This window comes from Phacochoerus africanus, chromosome 2 (genome assembly GCF_016906955.1).
Source record: "Phacochoerus africanus isolate WHEZ1 chromosome 2, ROS_Pafr_v1, whole genome shotgun sequence".
Lineage (NCBI taxonomy): Eukaryota > Metazoa > Chordata > Mammalia > Artiodactyla > Suidae > Phacochoerus > Phacochoerus africanus.
In genome coordinates, this window is record NC_062545.1 from 192,040,121 (window position 1) to 192,053,004 (window position 12,884).

The 12,884-nt window shown below is 39.0% G+C and overlaps 1 protein-coding gene across 2 annotated transcripts in view; it reads left to right on the top strand.

Annotated features, from left to right (window-relative positions):
* Positions 1 to 12,884, top strand: part of MNAT1 (MNAT1 component of CDK activating kinase) — a 214,303-nt gene that overhangs the window by 41,790 nt on the left and 159,629 nt on the right. The gene's annotated exons all lie outside the window — the stretch shown is intronic.

Below are 12,884 nucleotides of genomic sequence, written 5' to 3' on the forward strand. Positions count from 1 at the left end.
TCTGCTCTGATCTTTATGATTTCTTTCCTTCTATTAACTTTAGGTCTTGTCTGTTCTTCTCTCAAGCTGCTTTAGATGTAAAGTTAGCTTGTTTATTTGGGCTTTTTCTTGTTTCCTGAGGTGGGCTTGTATTGCTATAAACTTTCCTCCTAGAACGGCTTTTGCTGCATCCCATAGGTTTTGGAGTGTCGTATCTTCGTTGTCATTTGCTTCTAGGTATTTTTAAATTTCCTCTTTGATTTCTTCAGTGATCCATTGGTTGTTTAGTAGCATGTTGATGAGTCTCCACGTGTTTGTGTTTTTTGCAGTTTTTTTCTTGTTGTTGATTTCCAGTTGTATAGCATTGTGGTCGGAAAAGATGCTTGATATGACTTCAGTTTTCTTAAAGTTACTGAGGATGGGTTTGTAGCCCAGGATATGGTCAATCTTAGAGAATGTTCCATGTGCACTTGAGAAGAATGTGTATTCTGTTGCTTTTGGATGGAATGACCTATAAATATCTATTATGTCCATGTGGTTTAATGCTTCATTCAGGGCCTGTGTTTTCTTATTGATTTTCTGTGTGGTTGATCTGTCCATTGCTGTAAGTGGGGTGTTAAAGTCCCCCACTATGATTGTGTTGTTGTCAATTTCTCCTTTGAAGGTTGTTAGCAGTTGCCTTATATATTGTGAACCTGTGTTGGGTGCGTAGATATTTAAAATTGTTACATCTTCTTCTTGGATTGACCCTTTGATCATTATGTAATGACCTTCTTTGTCCCTTAAAATAGTCTTCATTTTGTTTATTTATTTATTTATTTATTTATTTATGCCATTTCTAAGGCCGCTCCCGTGGCATACGGAGGTTCCCAGGCTAGGAGTCTAATCGGAGCTGTAGCCGCTGGCCTGCACCCCGGCCACAGCAACGCGGGATCCTAGCCGCGTCTGCAACCTATACCACAACTCATGGCAACCCTGGATCAAAACCCACTGAGCAAGGCCAGGGATGGAACCCGCAACCTCATTGTTCCTAGTCGGATTTGTTAACCACTGAGCCACAACGGGAACTCCAAAATATTCTTCATTTTAAATTCCATTTTGTCTGATATGAGTATTGCTACTCTAGCTTTCTTTTGATCCCTGTTTGCGTGAAATATTTTCTTCCATCCTCTCACTTTGAATTTGTATTTGTCTCTAGAGGTGAAGTGCGTCTCTCGAAGATAGTATATACCTGGGTTTTGTTTTTGTATCCCTTCAGCCAGTCTATGTCTTTAGGTTGGGGTGTTTAGTCCAGTAACATTTAAGGTAATTATTGATATGTATGTTTTTTTGCCATTTTATTGATTGCTTTGGATTTGTTTTTGTTGCTCTTTTTTCTTTTCTTTGTCTCTTGTTCTCTCCTCTTCTGGTTTGATGACTATCTTTTTGTATTTGAGTTGATTTTTCTTTATTTGTGTATCAATTGTAGTTTTTTGGTTTGCAGTTATTCTGAAGTTTTGATATAAGTCTATATGCATATGGGATTGTTTTCAGTTGTTCTCTTAATTGCAAGTTCGTCTCTGGTGTCCTGCATTTGTACCCACCTCTTCTCATGATTTCTGATTTTGGTGGTATAATTGTACATGGATGATTTCATATCTTTATTGTATATATACCTTTACTGGTGAGCTTTGTCATTTGTGAAGTTTTTGTTTCTGCTTGTGGTCTTTTCTCTTCTACCTAGAGAAGTTCCTTTAGTATTTGCTGAAAGTCTGGTTTAGTGTTGCTGAGTTCTCTCAACTTTTGCTCATCTGAGAAGCTTTTGATTTCTCCTTCCAATCTGAATGAGAGCCTTCCTGGGTAAAGTAATCGTGTTTGGAGGTTTTTTCCTTTCATCACGTTGAGTATATCATGCCACTCCTCTCTGGACGGCAGATCTGCTGAAAAATCTGCTGATAACCTTATTGGGGTTCCCTTGTATGTTATTTGTTTCTTTTCCCTAACTGCTTTCAAGATTTTCTCTTTGTCTTTAATTTTGGTCAGTTTGATTAGTATGTGTCTCGGGGTGTTCCTCCTTGGGTTTATTTTATATGGTACTCATTGTGCTTCCTGGATTTGAGTGGATGGTTCCTTTCCCATGTTAGGGGAGTTTTCGAGTATTATCTCTTGGAATATTTTTTCTGTCTCCTTCTCTCGCCGTCCTCCTTCTGGCACCTCTATAATATGGATGTTGGTGCTTTTCAGGTTGTCCCAGAGTTCTCTGAGACTCTCTTCATTTGTTTTCGATCTTTTTTCTCTTTTCTGTTCCACACCCATAATTTCTACTAATCTGTCCTCCACCTCACTTATTCATTCTTCTGCCTCCTGTATTCTGCTATTGGCTGCTTCTAGTGAGTTTTTTATTTCAGTTATTGTATTTTGCATCTCTTCTTGTTTAAGTTTTATATCTTGTATCTTTTTGGTCAGTGTTTCCTGTAAGTTATCCATCTTTGCCTCCAGTTTATTTCCATTGTCTTGTATCTTCTTCAGCATCAACAGTCTAAAGTCTTTTTCCTGGAGGCTGAGTATTTCATCACTTAGCTGATTTCCTAGGGTTTTTCCTTCTTCCCTCATCTGAATTATAGTTCTCTGCCTTTTCATTTTTATAGGTTTTTTGGTGTGGTGACCTTTTTATAGATAATAGAGTTGTAGCCTCTCTTACTTCTAGTGTCTGCCTCCCTTGTGGCTGAAGTCAGTATGGGGGCTTGCTGTAGGCTTCCTGGTGGGAGGGGCTGATGCCTGGCCACTGGTAGGTGGAGCCGATCCTAATCCTGTGGTGGGTGGGGCTTAGTCTCTGGATGGGATTAGAGGCAGCTGTGTGCCTAAGGGGTCTTTAGGTAGCCTGTTTACTGAGGGGCGGGGCTGTGATCCCATCTGGATTGTTGTTTGCCCTGGGGCTTCTCAGTGGCTGGCTGATGGGTGGGGCCAGATTTTCCCAAAATGGCCACTTCCAGAGAAAGGCAGCTGCTGAATATTCCCGAGAGCTTTGCTTTCAATGTCCTTCCCTCACAACAAGCCATGTTCACCCCTGTTTTCCCATGATGTCCTCCAAGAACTGCAGTCAGGTTTGACCCAGATTCCTATGGAGACTTTGCTTTGCCCTGGGACCCAGTGCACGTGAAAGTCTGTGTGTGCCTTTTAAGAATGGGGCCTCTGTTTCCCCCAGTCCCATGGAGCTCGTGTGCACAAGCCCCACTGGCCTTCAATGCCAGATGCTCCAGGGGCTCTTTCTCCCTGTGCCAGATCCCCACATGAGAGAGTTTGATGTGTGGCTCAGAACTCTCACTCCTGTAGGTGAGTCTCTGTGAACCAGTTAGTTTCCAGTCTGTGGGGCTTTCCATCCGGGATGTATGGGGTTGTTTATATCGTGAAATCGCCCCTACTACCTCTTGATGTGGCCTCCTCTTTTTTTTTCTGGAGAAGGGTATCTTTTTTAAGGTTTTATGATTCATTTGGGTGAAGAGTACTCAGCCTTTAGTTGTGAATTTTGTTGTTTTTAGGAGAGAAATTGAGTTCCAGTCCTTCTATTCAGCCGTCTTAGTCCCATCCTCCTAAAATGTCAACTTCTTAAGGACAAAGACCAGATGACATTTGGTTTGAGACTTGAATGCTGAGAAGAGATAGCTGTAGGAAGATTGGGGAAAAGAGAGTTTCTGTTTTAGAGAGAAGACAAATGTAGTTGCCCTGAAACTTGAATGACTTTGCTTGTTGGAAGAACAGAAAGAAGACGGGAATAAATTGGTGGGATACGAAGCTGGAGAATTAGGCTGAGGTCAGATCATGTAGGATCTTCAAGGCTCTGGTAACACATTTTTATTTATGCTTTTTAACATGAGACACTGTTGGGTAATGAACAAGGGATTGAAATGAGCCAGTTTCTAATTTAAGGAGATTATTTGGGCTGTTCTATAGAGAATACATTTGGGGAGAGGAGGTGAGTGTGGATTGGGGGCAACAGTGGATGTAAGGAGAGCAGGTGGGAGGACAGGAGCTTGTAGCAGTGGAGATAGCCAAAAGTGGATGTATTTTAGCATGTATTTTTGGTGTGGAGTCAGTTGGTCATGATATAAAATAGATGTGAGAAACTGGGAAGAGAGAAATCAAGGATGGCTTCCAGGTTTTTGGATTGAGGAGCTGGATAGATGGTGTTGACATCTACTGAAGTAGAAATAGTTGGGGGAGGAGCAGGTAGAGCAGGATGAAAGAATCAAGAATTCTGTTTCAGATTGTTATATTTTAGTTGACTCTAGAGATCTGAGTGGTTCTTAATTAGGTAGTAGAGCTCGTGTCTGGAGCTCAGGAATATTGGGGCTATAGTCTAATCTGAGAGTCAGGTTTTTGTTTGTTTGTTTTTGCTTTTTAGGGGTGCACCCAGAGCATATGCGTTCCCAGGCTAGTGGTCCAATGAGAGCTGCAGCTGCTGGCCTATTGGAGTAGTGCCACAGCTCATGGCAATACTGGATCCTTAACTCACTTAGTGAGGCCAGGGATTGAAGCCATGTCCTCATCGATGCTAGTTGGATTTGTTTCTGCTGCACCACAATGGAAGGTCCACAACATGACTTTTAGAAATACTAAGGTATTCTGTATTATCTTTTTTAAATGGCTGTATGTGCGGCATATGGAAGTTCCCAGGCTAGAGGTTGAATTGGAGCTACAGTTGGCTGCCTATACCACAGCCATAGCAACGACAGATCCAAGCCGTGTCTGTGACCTACACCACAGCTCATGGCAACGCCAGATCCTTAACCCACTGAGTGAGGCTAGGGATCAAACCCACGTCCTCATAAATAACAGTCGGGTTTGTTTTGGCTGAGCCACAGTGGGAACTCCCTGTATTACCTTGTTAACTGAATTATCAACTGACTATACTCTCCAAGACCTTGAAATATAGATTATTATTTGTGGCTTGACAGTTTTGAGTATTTCTGATGCCTCATTGCTTATAAACAACTTAGTGTAGTTGTAATGTTTGCTTATTTTCAACTTCTCTAGTTGGATTTAACTTCCTCTACTCACAAATATTAGGAGAAATGCACTACTCCCATTTTTCCCATAATCTCAAGTGAATTATCTGGGATTTTATTGATCTTGAATAATGAAAACTATGATCTCTATTCTCTCTTTTAGGGACTTTTCCTATTTATTTATTAATTTGTTCATTTGTTCATTCATTCATTCATTCTTTTTAGGGCCACACCTGTGGCATGTGGCAGTTTCTGGGCAAGGGGTCCAATGGGAGCTGCAGCTGCAGCCTACATCACAGCTTTGGCAACATAGTATCCGAGCTGCATTTGCAACCTATGCCATGGCTTCCAACAACTCCAGATCTTTAACCCACTGAGTGAGGCCAGGGATTGAACCTGCATCCTCATAGAAACAATGTCAGGTCCTTAACCCACTAAGCCATAATGGGAACTCCCTCCCTTTATTTTTAAAAAATTTATTATTATTTTTTGAAGGCTGCACCTGAGGCACATTGGAGTTCTCAGGCTAGGGGTCAAATTGGAACTGTAGCTGCTGGCCAATGCTATGGCCACAGCAGTTCCAGATCTGAGACGCATCTGTGATCTACTCTGCAGGTTGTGGCAACACCAGATTCTTAATCTATTAAGCAAGACCACGGATCAGACCTGCATCCTCATGGATACTATGACAGGTCCTTAACCCACTAAGGCAGACGGGAACTCCCCTCCCTTTATCTTTTGATGGCACTGTGTTTTTTTTTTGTTTTTTGTTTTTTAATAATGATTTTTTTATTTTTTCCATTATAGCTGATTTACAGTGTTCCATTAATTTTCTGCTGCACAGCAAGGTGACCCGGTCACACATACATGTATACATTCTTTTTTCTCACATTATCACGCTCCATCACAAGTGACCAGACGTAGTTCCCAGGGCTATACGGCAGGATCCCATTGCTTATCCATTCCAAAGGCTATGGTTTGCATCTATTAATCCCAAGTTCCTAGTCCATCCCACTCCCTTCCCCTCCCTCTTGGCAACCACAAGTCTGTTCTCCAAGTCCATATTTTTCTTTTCTTTGGAAAGGTTTGTTTGTGCCCTATCTTAGATTCCAGTATAAGTGAAATCATATGGTATTTGTCTTTCTCTTTCTTAGTTCATTCATGTAGTATGAGAGTCTCTAGTTCCATCCATGTTGCTGCAAATGGCATTATTTTGTTCTTTTTTTGTGGCTGAGTAGTATTCCATCGTGTACATATACCACATCTCCCTAATCTGGTCATCTATTGATGGACATTTGGGTTGTTTCCATGTCTTGGCTCTTGTGAATAGTGCTGCAAGGAATTATGCGGGTGCATGTGTCTTTTTCAAGGAAAGTTTTGTCCAGGTATATGCCTAAGAGCGGGATGGCTGGGTCATATGGTAGTTCTATGTATAGTTTTCTGAGGTACCTCTGTACGGTTTTCCATAGCGGTTGTGCCAGTTTACATTTCCTCCAGTAGTGCAGGAGGGTTCCCTTTTCTCTACACCCTCTCCAGCATTTGTTATTTGTGGACTTATTTAATGATGGCCTTGACTTGTTAATGATGGCCATTCTGGCTGGTGTGAGGTGGTACCTCATGGTAATTTTGATTTGCATTGCTGTAATAATCAGTGATGTTGAGCATTGTTTCATGTGCATGTTCAAGGCCGTCTGTGTATCTTCTTGGAAAAATGTCTATTCAGGTCTTTTGCCTATTTTTCTGTTGCGTTGTTGGTGTTTTTGCCGTTGAGTTGTATAATTTTAGAGATTAAGCCCTTGTCAGTTGTATCATTTGAAACTATTTTCTCCCATTCTGTAAGTTGTCTTTTATTTTATTTTATTTTTTTAATGGTTTCCTTTGCTGTGCAAAAGCTTGTCAGTTTGATTAGGTCCCATTGGTTTATTTTTGCTTTTATTTCTGTTGCTTTGGGAGACTGACCTGACAAAGCATTTGTAAGGTTGATGTCAGAGAATGTTTTGCCCATGTTCTCTTCTAGGTGTTTGATGGTGTCTTGTCTTACATTTATGTCTTTAAGCCATTTTGAGTTTGTTTTTGTGCATGGTGTGAGGCTGTGTTCCAGTTTCATTGCTTTGCATGTGACTGTCCAGTTTTCCCAGGACCACCTGCTGAAAAGAGTGTCTTTTTCCCATTTTATATTCTTGGCTCCTTTGTCAAAGATTAATTGACCGTAGGTGTCTGGGTTTATTTCTGGGTTCTCTATTCTGTTCCATTGGTCTGTAATGTCTGTTTTGGTACCAGTACCACACTGTCCTGATGCCTGTGGCTCTGTAGTATTGCCTGAAGTCTGGGAGAGTTATGCCTCCTGCTTGGTTTTTGTTCCTCAGGATTGCTTTGGCAATCCTGGGTCTTTTGTGGTTCCATATAAATTTTTTGGTTGTTTGTTGTAGTTCTGTGAAGAATGTCATGGGTCATTTGATAGGGATTGCATTGAATCTGTAGATTGCTTTGGGTAGTATGGCCATTTTTACAATGTTAATTTTTCCAACCCAGGAGCATGGAATATCTTTCCATTTCTTTGCATCCTCTTTAATTTCCTTGATTAACGTTTTATAGTTCTCAGCATCTAAGTCTTTTGCCTCCTTGGTCAGGTTTACTCCCAGTTATTTTGATTTTTTTTTTTGGGGGTGTGATTTTACGAGGTGTTGTATTTTTGTGTTGCTTTTCTAATATTGTTAGTATGCAGAAATGTAATTGATTTCTGAATGTCATTGATCTTTTATGCTGCTGCTTTGCTGAATTTGTTGGTCAGTTCGAGTAGTTTTTGGGTTGAGTCTTTAGGGTTTTCTATGTATAGTATCATGTCATCTGCATACAGTGACAGTTTTACCTCTTCTCTTCCAATTTGGGTACCTTTTATTTCTTTTGTTTGTCCGATTGCTGTGGCCAGGACTTCCAATACTATGTTGAATAACAGTGGTGAGAGTGGGCATCCTTGTCTTGTTCCAGATTTTAGTGGGAAGGCTTTCAGCTTTTCTCCGTAGAGTATTATATTGGCTGTGGGTTTGTCATAAATGGCTTTTATTCTGTTAAGGTATGTTCCCTCTACACCCACTTTGGTAAGAGTTTTTATCATGAATGGATGTTGGACTTTGTCAAATGCCTATTCTGCATCTATTGAGATGATCATGTGGTTTTTGACTTTTCTTTTGTCAATGTGGTGTATGATGCTGATTGATTTGGGTACGTTGAACCATCCTTGTGCACCTGGGATGAATCCCACTTGGTTGTGGTGTTTTATTTTTTTGTTGTTGTTGTCATTGTTGGATTCGGTTAGCTGAAATTTTGTTGAGAATTTTTGTGTCTGTATTCATCAGAGATACTGGCCTATAGTTTTCTTTTTTTGTGGTTATCTTTGTCTGGTTTTGGTATTAGGGTGATGTCTAATACCAGATGTCTTTGGGAGTGTTCCATCTTCTTCAGCCTTTTAGAAAAGTTTATGTGGGGTGGGTATAAGTTCCTCTTCGTATGTTTGGTAGAATTCGCTTGTGAAGCCATCTGGTCCTGGACTTTTATTTGTAGCGAGTGTTCTTATGACATAATCAATTTCATTTCCAGTGATCGGTCTGTTCAGTTGATCTGTTTCTTCTTGATTCAGTTTTGGTGGGCTGTAAGATTCTAGAAAGTTATCCATTTCGTCTAGGTTGTCAAATTTGTTGGCATGCAATTGTTCATAGTATTCTCTTATGGTGGTTTTTTTTTTTTTTTTTTTTTGTATGTCTGCAGTACCTGTTGTGATTTTCCTTTTTCATTTCTTATTTTGTTTATTTGGGTTTTTTCTCTGCTCTTCCTTGTGAGTGTGGCGAGAGGTTTGTCAATTTTGTTTACTTTTTCAAAGAAGCAGCTCTTGGTTTTATTGATTTTTTTTCTATTGTTTTTTGAATCTCTATTTTATTGATTTCCTCTCTGATGTTTATGATTTCCTTCCTTCTGCTGACTTAAGGTTTCGTTTGTCTTCTTTTTCCAATTCATTCAGGTGATGGTTTAAGTTGTTGATTTGAGATGTTTCCTTTTTTTTTTTTTTGAGGAAGGCCTGTATTATTGTGAATTTCCTTCCGAGCAGTGCTTTTGCAACATCTCATTGATTTTGAATGGTTGTTTCTCCATTATCATTTGTTTTGAGGTATTTTTTAAATTTCCTCCTTGATTTCCTCATTGACTGATTGGTTTTTTAGTAGCATGTTGTTTAGTTTCTATGTAGTTAATTTTTTCTCATTTATTTTCTTGTGGTTGATTTCTACTTTCATGCCATTGTGGTCAGAGAATATATTGAAATAATTTTTATATTCTTAAATTTGTTAGGGTTAGCTTTGTGTCCCAGTATGTGATCAATCCTTGAGAACGTTCCCTGTGTACTTGAGAAGAGTGTATATTCTGAATGTTTTGGATGTAATGTCCTGAAAATGTCAATTAAGTCTAATTTGTCTAGTGTGTCATTTAGGATCTTTGTTGCTGTATTGATTTTCTGTCTAGAGGGTCTGTCCATTGATGTGAGTGGGGTTTTAAAGTCTCCTACTCTTAGTGTTTTCCCATCAATTTCTTTTACATCTATTAGTATTTGTTGTAGGTATCCGGGTGCTCCTATATTAGGGACATATATATTGACGAATGTAATATCCTCTTCTTGAATGGATCCTTTTACCATTAGAGTGTCCTTCTTTGTCTTGCTTTAGGGCTTTCATTTTAAAGTCTATTTTGTCTGATATAAGGATTGCAACTCCTGCTTTCCTGCCTTGTCCATTGGCATGAAATATTTTTTCCCATTCTCTCACTTTCAATCTATATGTGTCCTTTGCTCTAAGGTGAGTATCTTTTAGATTGTATGTTTTTCTTTTTTATCCAGTCTGCCACTCTGTGTCTTTTGATTGGAGCATTCAGACCATTGACCCATTATTGATAGATATGTGTTTATTGCTATTTTAAACCTTGTTTTCCAGTTGATTCTATTTTTCTCCTTTCTTCTTTTCTTTTTTTGCTTGGGTGATTTCTGTTTATTTTACTGCTAGAGTACAAAGGTTTTTGTGAATTTAATGTTTGGTTTTGATTTTTGGTTACCCTGTTTTTCAAGTATGTTAACCCCTTCTTGTATTTGCTTGCTTTAGCCTAATAGTAATATAGGCTCAAACACATTAAAAAAAAAAAAGAATCTATATTTTCTTACTTTCCTTCCCCACATTCTATGATCTTATAGTCCTTTTTTAACATCTTCATGAATATCCTTTTGCTGTTTCTTGTGTTTAATCATTGCTTTTACAGTAGTTTTGTTTTGTTTTTTTCTCTTTTAGATGTATATACTGGCTTATTTAGGTGATTGCTTTCCAATTGTGGTTTCCTCCATCCTTTTTCTTCTTACTTCTTTTTTACTTAAAGAAGCCTTTTCAGTATTTCTTTTAGAATGGGTTTAGTATTGCTCTACTCTTTTAGCTTCTGTTTGTTGGAGGAAATTCTTTATTTCCCCTTGTATTTTAAATGATATTCTTGCTGGATAGAGTATTCTAGGTTGCAAATTTTTTCCTTTCAGAACTTTAAATATATCTTACCACTCTCTTTTGGCCTGTAGTGGTTCTGTAGAGAAGTCACCTGATAGCCTTATGGTAATTCCCTTATAATTAATGCTTAGTTTTTCTCTTTTGACTTTATTTATTTATTTATTTCATTTTTTTGGTCCTTTTAGGGCCACACCCGTGGCATATGGCGATACCCAGGCTACGGGTCTAATCGGAGATGTTGCTGCTGGCCTACGGCCTACACCAGAGCCACAGCAATGCAGGATCCAAGCTACATCTGTGACTTACAGCACAGCTTACAGCAACACTGGATCCTTAACCCACCAATTGAGGCCAGGGATCAGGCCCACAACATCATGGTTCCTAGTTGGATTCGTTTCTACTGTGCCATGACGGGAACTCCCTTTTGCTGATTTTAGAATCCTCTTCTTGTCTTTAACTTTTCCCATTTTTATTAATATCTCTTGGTGTGGGCCTATTTGAGTTCAACTTGTTTGGGGCCCTCTGTTCTTTCCTGAATCTTGATATCAGTCTCCTTTAGATTTGGAATGTTTACAGCCATAATTTCTTTTTTTCTTTATGCCATTTTTAGGGCCGCTTCTGTGGCATATGGAGGTTCCCAGGCTAGGGGTGAATCGGAGCTTTAGCCACTGGCCTATGCCAGAGCCACAGCAACACGGGATCCGAGCCGCATCTGCAACCTACACCACAGCAACGCTGGGTCCTTAACCCACTGAGCAAGGGCAGGGATCGAATCTGCAACCTCATGGTTCCTAGTCGGATTCGTTAACCACTGCACCACGACGGGAACTCCTCAGCCATAATTTCTTTAAATATATTTTCTTTTTTTTTTAATATATTTTCAATCCCCTTTTCTTTTTCTTCTCCTTTTGGAATTCCTATTATGCTTAGATTGGCCTGCTTTATATTATTCCGTAGATCTCTTATATTGCTTTCATGTTTTTTCATTTGGTTTTCTGTCTTCTGTCCTAATTGGGTGATTTCCATTATTCTATCTTCCAAGTCACTAATACGTTCCTCTGTATTATTCATTCTACTCTTTAGTGCTTTTTTGCTCAATTTGCATCTCTGCAAATGAATTTTCTAATTTTTCTATTTTCCTCCTTTCTAAAGGAATCTGCATTACTTTTTATCTCCGCTCTTAATTCGTTCATATTCAGCCTTAATTCCTTCAGTATTTTCACTACCTCTCTTTTGAACTCAATGTCTATCAGACTGCAGAAGTCTCTTTCATTGTTTGCTACCTGAGGTGAATTCTCCTGTTCCTTTAACTGGGAATGGCTTTTGAGCTTCTTGATAGCACTGTTAATATAGAAATAATGCAAAGTTCAATGTTAGTATTTTATTAATAACCAACCTTAAATATTCTTATTTCTCTGTATCATTCTTCTCATTTAGCTTAGTCCATAAGTTAGCCACTTAGTTGGAAGAAATCAACTTTTCCCTTATTTATTAGAGTTTCTTTTTCCCTGTTTTTTTTTAAATTAAAAAAATTTTTTTGGTGATGTAGAACAAGATAGGCCAATTTCCTGTCCTCTATCCTAATGAAGGTTACAGAAAATCAACATATAAGAAATAAATAATTTCAATTAATGTTAAGGAAGGAGTGACTAGGATTATTGTGGCCCTAACATATACAGAGTTGAACAGTATTCTAGCTGGGAGACTACATATCTAAGTGTTTTAATATTTAGAACTTGTCATTCAAGCTATATCTTTTGTGCAGCCTTAGTACCAATGCTGAATCCTGAATTCCCAGAAGCCTACATCCTTAAGATGCAGAAGCTAAAGCAGTTGCTTTTTTCTCCTAGTTAGCCTTTCTACTTGCTAGTCGCATTAGTAGCATGGATCTGTTGGGGCAGGGCAGGAATGATTGGTGCCTAGACCCATGAAAAGCAGTATACAAACCAGTCCTGTCTGTTCTGTACAAGAGAATCTCGTCCAGAGAGGTTTACCTTGATAGCACCTTTGTTTCGTGACTCAAGACTATAAAGAAGTTCTGAGCTCTTGCCCAAATTGTACTACCAAAGGAGAGGAAAGAGGGGATGCCGGCATTTAGGAAACTTGACTTGCCTGGACAATCACTTTGGTGGATTTAGGGCAGCCAGATTTAATTGACCAAAATTTTTATAAAGAGCCACTCTTTTTAGGATTTCTGAGTGCTGAAGCGGTGGTGATTTTCTCCTTTCTCTGCATATACTGGGGCATTCTCAATTCTTTATCCTCTGGCCCGGATTGGGGTTGGGCTTCTTCAGCTTGCACATCTCTCTTTTGAATAATTTACACTTCGTTGCTTACTGAACTTTTAAAAAACTTAGAGAAAAAAATTACAAAGCTGAAAGGGGAAAAAAAA